Source organism: Euprymna scolopes, chromosome 32, assembly GCF_053919585.1.
Source record: "Euprymna scolopes isolate OS-2025 chromosome 32, ASM5391958v1, whole genome shotgun sequence".
Taxonomy (NCBI): Eukaryota; Metazoa; Mollusca; class Cephalopoda; order Sepiida; family Sepiolidae; genus Euprymna; species Euprymna scolopes.
In genome coordinates, this window is record NC_136513.1 from 58,065,351 (window position 1) to 58,077,619 (window position 12,269).

A 12,269-nucleotide genomic window follows, 5' to 3' on the forward strand; every position below is an offset into this window, starting at 1 on the left:
TGTCGGTCTAGTTTCCGGTTTAAAGAAATGAAAAGAGTGTTGCATTGAAGGGGTCTTAAGAGAACCTGTTATTATCTGGTGTCAGGAACAAAACTTGTAAAGGACTTTATGAACAACACTTCGTAGTCATTAGTGATCTCTAAATATAACGTGTTATTCATTCCCGCCAGTATCACGTAAGAAAATAATAAACACTTATGTGTATTTATAAATAAATAAGCCCATGTACTTCAATCTTCTCACGCAAACCTTAACGAGTAAAACACGTGCCTTTTGCACTTACTCGTGCCTCTGCACTTTACGTCGAGAAAGCAAAAAGCATATCAAGCAATTGCTTTAAACTTACCTTGCAGCTTAAAATGTTAAAGGCCAGTGGTTTTGGTTTATCTATAGGTCATCGAAAATAATTTTAAAATTATATTAAAAATTAAATTTTTGAAGTAATTTTATGACTTTATATTAATATTTAAGTAATATATGAACACATTTTGCTGACTGAAAATATGCACTAGTGTGTGTGTATATATATATATATATATATATATATATGTATATATATGTATATATATATATATATATATATATATATATATAAATAATAAAATTCAAAGTTATATCAAACGTAATTTTATAACCAAAGCAAATAGTAAATATATTGCGAGTAGCTTTTTCAACGTTCCAAATATTTGACAATTTTTTGTCCGTGTTTACCGTTTGATAAACTGAAGTGTATAATCTGAAGTGTATAATCTTCCAGCTTCCATGTCGTTTGGAGTTTTTTTTTTTTTTTTTACGTTTTTTCAATGAATGGAGATGAATTGATTATAACAAGTTAGATTAGATATAATTGCTTCCAAAACTTACGGAAATGTAATTATTCAAAGATCCCCAATAAATAAAAATATTACTTTATTTGATAATGCATCAATTGATTTTATATTGTTCTATTAAATGTTCATATTTGAGTTTCCTCTTTATTTTTGTAAAATTGATTTCTGGCTGAGTCAATTAAAGTGATAAAAATTTACTTTCATATACTATTCCTTATACATATGCACATATATATGCATATATATACATATATATGTACACACATATATATACACATATACACACACACACACACACACCCACACACACACACACACACACACACATATATATATATATATATATATATATAATCAAATATATATAAATCGGATAAAATCCGTTCCAAACACAGTATCAATAGAGAGCTAGAAAATTTGAACGATCAATACACAATTTGAACGATCAAATTTAAAACTATCAATAAAAAATTTGAACAATCAAAATAAAACTATCAATACAAATATGAAAATGCGAGGAGCTCATATAACATCAAAAAAAAAAAAAATAAGCAGAATTACTACATGAATTTCATTAAACAATAAAACATATGACACCTTTCTGTACCGTGCATCGAGTACGATCATTAGGTTCCTAGTTTTTATTCTAAGTATCCGAGTGGTTATTTTGTCTAGCAAATAGAGAGTCAAGAAATCATGATAAGGATAGTGACCAGGTATTCCTGTTATCAGATTAAATTATATACGTTCTTATAGTTTTCTTATTTTTCTGATGAATTCTTTTCTCCTATTTTATTTTTGCTAATGTGATGATATCTGCTTCGTCCAAATTCCAAGGGCCCTCATATTTTTCCTTTTATTCTTCCGTAGTGGAAACCTTTTCATTCCGAATTTGTGTAATATTCTGCTCGTATTTATCAGCATTTATAGTTCCTTTTCTATACCTTCAGATTCTATTGAGTTCAGTGGCATTATTAAACTTCCACTAAAATATTTAATGCTTTTAAGAAGCATTGGAAACTAAATCATGTCTCAGTCAAATATTATCTCAAAGTCTCGAGTCGCTTCTTCTGCGTTGTAACCAGTATGAAATAAATCACTAGTCAAAATTGCTACTTTATTTACATATGATTTTCTAGTAAAAAACACTTTAGAATTATGTTTTTAGCAAACATAATTCTATTTGAGTTAATGCCGATTTTTTCATAACTATTTTTCGATAATAGAAACAGATTTATTAGGTTTTAAATTGTATGTTATTATATTTTGTTGATTTCGCTTATATATATACATACACATAATTACATATCTTTAGATTTACGAGAAATTAAAACTTGCTAGTGGCCTCGCAAAATATACTTATCATTTCATGACGTCATATGTCATTTTCTAAAATTGCCTAAGTAGACAGTTTTTTCCTAAACGCTTTTCGAGTACTTCAACAATGTTCCTTGGAAAAACGAAACAGTTCCAGTTAATTTTTTCAGATTAAAGTTGATAAAAGCTGTAAACATAAATAGAAATTGTTAAAAGCCATGTGATTTATAAAACAACTTACTTATAAAATATATATTGGAATCTTTCAGGAAGGTTGAAGTATTTTTAGACTCACGAAGATGCACCAATGTTTAAGGGGTGATGTTTAATCCTCTTAAATCAAAAGCGTTTTTAAAAACCAAATGTAAAAAAAAACTGTTTACAATTTAGGGGTATTGTCCTTTAAGTATTATTAATAAGAAGTATACATTTAATCAGACTGAATTTGCCCTTCAAAAGTCTTCCTTAGAACTAACTTAATAACTGAAAAAGTAGATTCTAAAATGAATGCTTATTGTTCAAAGATTAGTAGCAAGTCTTAGAAGATATATTCTGTTTAGACGTAATTATATATATATATATATATATATATATATATATATACACATATATATATATATATATAGTAGCAAGCCTTAGAAGATATATTCTGCTTAGACGTAATTATATATATATATATACATACATATATATATATATATATATATATATATATATATATATATATATATAGTAGCAAGCCTTAGAAGATATATTCTGCTTAAAAGTAATTATATATATATACATATAAATATATATATATATATATAAGTCTTAGAAGATATATATTCTGCTTAGTAATTAACTAATAGTTAATTAATTAATAGTTAATTACTTCTAAGCAGAATATATATATATATTATATATGCATACATGCATATATACATATATATACATATATATATATATAAATTAAAAAAATATTGTAATAATTATATATATATATACATACAAATCAACACAATTATATACATGTTTATTTGTATATGTTTATCTATATAAATTTATACATGTTTATATATATATATATACGCACACACACACACACACACACACACACATATATATATATATATATATATATATATATATATATATATATATATATATATATATATATATATATATCACTGAAGCGAGGTCCACAGAGCCTTAATTGATTAAATGCCGTCCTAAACGGAATCATTGTGGAGTTTCATGCGGAAGCAATTCCAGTTTTTTGGGATCAAAGAAAAAGAAAATTTGTTCCTCGTTCCTGGGAGAGCGACATCAAAGGCACCGCATTTGTTTTGGCTCTAATCGTGTGAGAGGTTTTGGCGGTAGATTCAGATTTGTCCTTACTTAGTCATTCGTCCGCACCGCACTCGGTGCTGAATAAGCTGAACAATCCCCGCCCCACGTAAACACACCCACAACGCTACAAGTACACATACGCATAAACTGCCGCATACACACTCGTAGACAGCTACGCAACCACAGAACGCTTTTGTATATTTAAACACACGTAACCTACACTCATATATGCAAGTCGCAGATCCACACACGCATACATCCAGATGCATATACACGCGCAAACATACTAAAATCTTAAACACAGTCGTTAAAATCCCACTTTTACCACAATGCGATAGAGAAACCAATATTCCTGCAAACACACTTGCACACACAATGCACACACAGTGCATACACAGTGCATACACAGTGCATACACGCGGACATCAAGATACACATGCATAAAACTAGACGTACATGCATACCCCATTTAGATACACGCATGGCACAAATGCACAGGCAAACATTACATATTCAAACAACAATATACAACAGCATCCACAGGATGTAGTGCACATCTATTGATGTAGTTATTTACTGTAGTAGAATGATTCGTATTGTTATCCGCTTTTATACAATTCTATATACCAGTCCCTTTTCTTTCACCCACCCCCGCACGGTGAAAATGTTGATTATAATGATTATGATGATCATTATAATTTGAATTAGTAGAAAAAATGGACTTCAACCTTACACATTTTAAATTATTTTTCAGTTTGGTGGAATAACGAAGTCGAGAACAAAACAAAGAAACTGGAAAACAATGATCTTATTTTTTTGCTTCCTTAAGTTCTGGACCCTTGTTAACATTTTTTTGTTAAACATAAAACATAAACTAAAACCGGCTTTGTTTCCTTTTCGTGTGTGTACATTCAACTTTAACGGAGACATGGAGATAATATTGTACTCTCATTGATACAAAATATACTTGTCCAAATAACTCGAGTGATGGATTTCCAGAATAAACATACAGTTATAAAAACAGTTCGTCAACAAACCGACTGACAATAACTACAATGTGCCTGGATGTTAATGAATATTTCTTAGAAATCAAAGGTGCCCTTCCTGTGATTTCTTTTTATATATATATATATATATATATATATATATATATATATATATATATATATATATATATATATGTGTGTGTGTGTGTGTGTGTGTGTGATATTTTTTTTGTATGTATATTTATATATATATATTGTTTTTCAAATATAATTATATGTTAAGTTATTTTTTCTCTCGCTCCGACATTGATATTAAAAGCCTACTTTTTCTATTTAAAAGATATTTTAAATGGAATTTTTCTATTTAAAAAACAAACTTCTTAATATAATCAGTCATTGAGGGTAACTGATTTTTATATTCTTTAAAAAAGCAGTTTTAATTACTCATTTATTTGGATAATTTCTTATTAAATGGTTGGTTTCATTTCACTGTTATGCTGAATTCTGTTTACGCATAGTTTCCACATTCTGCATAATTGCTTAGAATTTAACATGAAAATATTTAAGCATATATATATATATATATATATATGTATGTGTGTGTGTGTGTCTCCTTGTCTATGTGTGTGCGTGTAAAAAGTTTCTACCAAAGTTCCCTGAATATTTGGTCTACAGAGTTGAAATTTGATATATATATGATATCTGAATTTGTAGCACCCGTTCGATTTAGTTTTTAGACGACGAAATTTGGTGCCAAGCGGTCAAAATAATTGACTTTGGCAGGGCAGGTAGAATAAAACATTGCTTTTACTGTTATCTTTGCGCATGCGCTACATTAAACACTCACAGCTCAAAGTGGTTTAATTTTTAACGTTTCGAATTCGTCTAGCGGTAGCTCAAACAGTAATCAGTCTGGAGAGACAAATCATTACTTAAGCTTGAGCGTTAAACGTTTTGGTTTCAATTCTTGCGGATGATACTTAAGACATACTTTTTATAACTTTTAAAATCATTATAATATATTGGCTTATTATCAAAAGAGAATTCGTTCTATAATGATAAATAAGAGATTTTCATGAATAAAAATACGTTTATGCTTATTTTACGACAGGTCAACGTCGGGCGGCATTCTAGAATATCTATGGATATCTATAAAAGTGAAATTGTGTGTGTATTTATATATATATATATATATATATATATATATACATTATTTAATTGGAATTTATTATTGATATGAGTATTTTTTTTATTTATTTTATTTATTGTGGACTATTATCCTCATCTTTTCTTAGTTGTTTCACGATGTTTCGGCCAACTATACCCCTGGCCTTCGTCAGATGGTAACCGCGACGGGATAGGAACCCTGAATCTCCTGACTGCATCCACTGCAATTATTGCCTTCCGCAGTTGTTTTCCAGCAGTGTTGATTCCCAAAGTCATGCGTAGTTGGAACGCAATCATGGAATGTTCTATAAAACAGTTTTCAGAACTGTATTGAACGATGAGCGAAATGCGTAACGTTGAATGCTTCTTATGCAAAAAGAGCATAATAATTGCTCTTCTACGATGAAAAATAAGCCTGGAAATTACTTATTGAATGTCCCCACCGTATATAATAGTTTATATTATTTGTTGACATCAGAAAGAACTATATAAAGACTAAGCCAGGAAAAAATAAATGTAGATTCTGTCAATAGGAATACAAAGGATAATTCACATCATAAGTGAATGTTAAAAATTAGATCAAAAGTAACACATACAAAACGTAATTAGTTTTGAAGGTGTCCACCATTAACGATGCAAACTAATGCAACCTGCTTATAAAGACAAAAAATGGTTCAACATAAAACTAAGAGCGTATTCAAAAATAATATTTCATGGAAAACACAACAATACATAGAGACAAATTCATCCAAGCAAGACGATCGGTGACGATAATAATTGACAAAAAAGAAGAATGCTCGCAAAATAGCTGAATTCACCGTTGCTAGAGTGATGAGTGAAGACACAGAACAGATAAATAGATACATGATGGCAGAGAATTGAACGAAATGCAGAACACGAAGAATATCGTTATAATACCAATACTAGAAGGAACACCATAAACAGTTAAAAAAACTGGAAAAGGAATAAAATAAATTGGAATCCAAGGTAGATTGGCACTATAAAAATAATTGTTAGTAAAAACACTAGAAATATGAACACGGAACCAAATGAACTGAAGCTATATGAGTAGAATAGAAAAGATAAGATGACTCTAAAACACATGAAGTAGCAACGTACATCAGCATCTGCAGATACAACCATATCTAACCGAGTAGTGTTAAGAAAAAGGAGGGATTGCGCCATCAGTACCATCATTAAGAGGGGATATTGGACTCCTTAAGGACTAATAACTAATCAAATTACAGACGTAATTCACAACCTTTATCAGCGATAAAGCACTTATAAAAACTGCTGTGACAACAAAAAGACAGTGTCATGACAGCGAATTCCACAAAACTGTTCACACTGATCGATCACTGGTAATGATTTTTGATAGAATTTAAATAATAATAATAATAATAATAATAATAATAATAATAATAATAATAATAATAATAATAATGATGATAATACTAATAATAGCAATTGGTTCTTCTAATTTCAGAAACAAAAAATATCACATACACAGAACACGCAAGTATCTCATCTAATTTCAGGTACTAAAACAATGCAGACAAAAAACACAGAGGAACCAAACGGAACAACATAGACACAAAACTCGAAAGAAATAGACAACAAAAAGAGAATAGATTGGTAATGGAATACTATTACAGATGTTACCCCATATATCGATGATATCGGAAACGATTAAAGAGTTGTTGGACATGTCCAGTAACTACAATACAACGAAATAACGAATTGCAGACTAAGCGAAACTTATTCTCAAGGGAAGTTGACTTTCAAATCTAAACTAATGTAAAGGTAACGGAAGATGAATGACGAAGAAACATCTCTCATTGAAACTCTACTCATGGAAACTCCACATGTAGAAGATCTGCAAAACTAAAAAACAGTCAACATAAATAAAGCGGCAGAGAACTTAAGAACGATGAAAACCAAAACTTCCATAAGAAACCAAGAGTGAAAGAAATTTCAAGCAGAAACGGAAAAGGTAAACAAGCTCCTCCCATACATCCCAACAGACATTATTACAAACTTAAACAATTTAATTTATACATGTATCAAGATAGTTCGGTAGGCACCCATATTAACAAACTTAAAGAAGTCAAAAAGATAAACAAGAAGAAAGCGAATAGAAGAATATAGATATGCAAAAATATGGCTAACAGGGAAAGGCTTAACAAGACACAGAAAGAATTAAAGCAAAATAGCAGAAAAAGGGAGATTAAGACGAAACAGATACAAATCAGAACAGTACAAGCAAAGCAAGACCTTTAGAAACAAAAGCTAATTCTATCAAAATGTAAAAGGAGGAAAAACAAAAACATAACGACTTGACCCGATAGAAACAAAATTCTACTCGATCAGCATATGTGATAACATCAGGAGAGGAATGCCAAATTGCTGAACGACATAGAAAAAGAGTTACAATAAATTGAAGAAGGGACAGAGAAACAGTCAAGGCAACCCTACAAAAGTGGCAAACTTGAGAACACCAGGTCACAATAGAATACAATCATACTGGTTCAAAAAATCACGACACTATATGAAGAGCTAAGTCGAAACCCGAAAAGATGTATCCACGAGAGCGAAGTACCAGAATGACCAAAGGGAGAACTGGCACAAAAAGACAAAGAAACAGCAACTGCCGCCAGCAACTACAGGCCCATAATGTGCATACCTACTAAATATTATGCAGAACACAGAAAAGGATAATTAGCGCAGGAAGACGCATAAAAAATGAACTAGACAGGAAAAAGATTAGACAGGAAAATAGGAATGACAAAAGATGAAACTCACAAACACTTGCACATGGTCAGGAAAAGGAAAGCTAAACAGAGAAATTGAATCCTTAATATACTACATTAAAGCAACGACTACATCAACGCAAGTATCGACAAGGCACAATGAAGCAGCAAGTAGACTATGTGGACGAAAAGACGAAACAATGAACAACATAATAAGTGAATACAGCAAATTAGTAAAAAATATAAGAATAGACAGCACCAAGTGGCGAAGGCAGTACACTCGGAATTATACAGACAACTATATTTGGACACTCAGACAAATGGTACAAGCACAAACCGATAGCAGTACTTGAAAAGGAAAATCACAAAATCTTATGGGGCATAGACAAACAGATAAATCTTTTCAAGGAAGAAGACCAGATATCGTAATAGTTAATAAAGAAAAGTTCTGCCAGTAGATTTCGCCGTTCCAGCAGGCAACAGAATAAGTATCAAGGAGACCGACAAGCGGAAAAATACTCAGAGGTGGCTAGAGAGCTGTAAAGGATTTGACGATGAAGATAAAAGGATTTGGAAGATCAAGATAGCATCAATAATATTTGGAGCATTAGAAACTTTGAATAAAGAATCGGAGAGCTTAGAATAAGAGGAGAGAAGATACAACGGATTAAAATAATGAAAAAGTTTTAAATTTTAAGAAAAACCATGAATGCGGGACTAATACACATGAGCTACATACACTAGCAGGACATATAGAATCGCTACAGAAGTAAAACGCAAAGGAAAACCATACGGAATTAAGAAAATTGAAATTGTATAATTCCGCCACATTGATGTGGCTGACGTCATTCTTGACGTCAGACCGGCCTTGGACGGATGATGTGGAGTCGGGCATTTTGCCGTTGATGGCCGTTCTGCAAACAACTAAAGGGAAAGTAAGACTTCTCTTTCTTGCTTCTAACCACAGTAAGTCAACCCCTAAATTAATGCCACACCAACTAATAGAGGACTGTCAAGGAGGATAGAAATATCGAGGAATGACAGCACTAACCAAACCTACACTAGATAAGTGTGAAGAAAACTGGGAATTTGGGGAGGCTTATTCACAACCAAATTTCAGTGAAAACCAATGGTCGCTACTAACAAAAAACCAATGGTAAAATATCGAAAGAGATGGAGGGGATTGGAAATCTGTGGGAGAAAATGAGGGCGCTTGGCGAACATTATATCCATAAATATTTAGTAGTTCTGGAAGCATACGCCATCAAATCTACGGAAATGGAAGAGAATATTGGAGAGAATACCTGAGAAGAACAATGAAGCTCTATAGGAAAACATCTAGTTAAAGGAGTACACATCTGTACAGTGTCACGAATAAGACACTCTAGACAATTCATAGACTGGACCAAAGAACTTGACCACAACACGAGGAAACTAATGACCCTGCACAATGCACTACATTCGAAAGATAATAGTAAACAATTGCACAAAAAGAGACGTAAAGGGTTTGCTAAGTATAGAAGATTTTTAGAAAACATCAAAAAAGACCAGGAACAAAGAAAGGCTTATCACGATGCAAGGGGCACCGTCAAAATGAACGATAGAGAAAGCAGTAAACCAAAGACAAAAAGATGAGAAAAGATAAATGGAAGATTATCAACTACATGGACATTTCATAAGAATGACAAGAGAAGAGAATCACGAAACGTCTGTACATGACTAAAAAAAGGACACCTGCCGAGAGAAATGGAATTGCTACTAAAAGCTTTATAGAACAATGCGATTACAGTCAACTACAGTAAAGCTAAACTAGATAAAACCCAGGAAAACAGTAAAAGGAAACTGTAGACAAAAGACGAAACCATAAATTACATAAAAATGAATGTAGCAAATTAATTCAAAAACGATATAAGAACAGACTCGACTGCATGGAGAAAGCATTGCAATAGAAACTATGTAAACGACTTCATTTTGAAAACACAGATAAATGGTAGAGACACAAACTGAAGAGAGTACTGGAAAACAAACACTATAAAAAAAAAACTGGAAAACAAAAACCACAAAATTATCTGGGAGAAACCCATCGAAGCCAAAACTTGGCGTAATAAACGTTGAGATGAAGGAAAAACATTCCAAAATGTATATCTTGCTGTTTTAGCAGACCAGAAGGGTAAAAACAATAAAACACGGAACTTGTTCGAGAACTGAAAGGAATATAGAACATAAGAAGCCGAATATACTATCAATAATCGTAAAGGCATTAAAAATACACCCGAAAACCTAAAGCGTCTATGCGAAATTAGAATCAAATGGAAAAGGTAGACTATACAACGGACAGCAGTGATGAAAACTACTGAAATTTAAAAGATAAATCATTGAATGCCGCCACAAACCCATATAAATCACGAACGTGGACATTGCAACAGAAATGATATAAAAACATGGAAGGAACACCAATTGTGGCGAATAAAAATGCAACTGCAAGAAGTTTTGCCCCCACACAAAAGAAGACGGCATCATCTGCTATGACACACCAAAGAAAATAATTAGCAAAAATCAAGAAAGTTGAGAAATCCGAGAAGGGAGAGCATTATTTAGACTTCTACTGGAAGAGTGCGCAGAATAGTAGGGATTTCGGAAAGCATAGAACACAAATCCCAGAGAAAATCAATGATTGATTCTAGCGAGAAACCAATGAGAAGAGACTGTTACGATAACACCTAAGCTATTTGCAATCGAAAGAGTTGTAAAGTATTACAGATATGGAGAGATTTGTTTTCACTCTGACTCCAGAGAACATCACCGCTTATTGTCAGTGATTAATCACCGATGATCACCTCTGTGAGAACTCACAGTGACCACCACCACCACCACCACCACCACCACCACCACCACCACTACTACTACTACTACTACTACTACTACTACTACTAATAATAATAATAATATGAATCTCCCTATTAATCACAACATAGGAAATAAGATCCATGACTAAACGTGGACCAGAACAGAAACGATGCTGAAAGCTTCAAAATGGGCAAATAGTGTACTATCCGTGGACCCAAATATACTAGATGAAGTAAAACGCAGAAGACAGAATACAATCATTGCATGTATTTATTACAGAAATTGATAGGACTCTATCCCACAAGGATGGATAATTGAATGCTTTAAAATGCACGAATAATCTGACAACATTATCAACTTTATGGAGAAAGAAATTGAAACGTAGGAAATTGAAACTGACAGCTGTATGAGAACAGCTGAGAAAGATTATAATAAAAAAATACATTTTCTGGGTGAGTCTCTTTCTCCATTACATTTTATTGTAGTCATGACGTCACTAAATAACACACTCAAGAGGTGAAATATCGGATACAAATTTATAAGCGCAAAGAAAATAATAAACCATTTCATGTAGAAAACTATTTGATAAAACAAAAAGGATGTAGAAATATTTATGCACAAAACTTTACTAAAGGCATTCGAATTGGGTACAACATTGCACATTACATGAGATTAATTAACAACAGAAAGCTCGAAGCTAGGATAGTGATAAAATTGACCAACTGCGAGTTTATGAAAGCATGTATCGAACAAGAAAACTATAAAAGTATTAGTTTTATGGAAGCGGGCATCATAACATTAACAGAGAGGAAAAATATTGCGTTTGAACTTTGAGTTCTACATGTCTATATTTGAAATAATGATGACTTGTATTATTTGAATTATGTGGACTGCCATTCTCATCCTGAGTGTTATTCGAACAACGTTTCAGTCAAGGTAATCTCCAACATTGTTCTGGTGTATCTTGTCGAACTCGGAAATATTTTTTTTCGAATTCCGAAACCTGTATAGAATTTTAAATAGGGGCTGTATTGGATCAC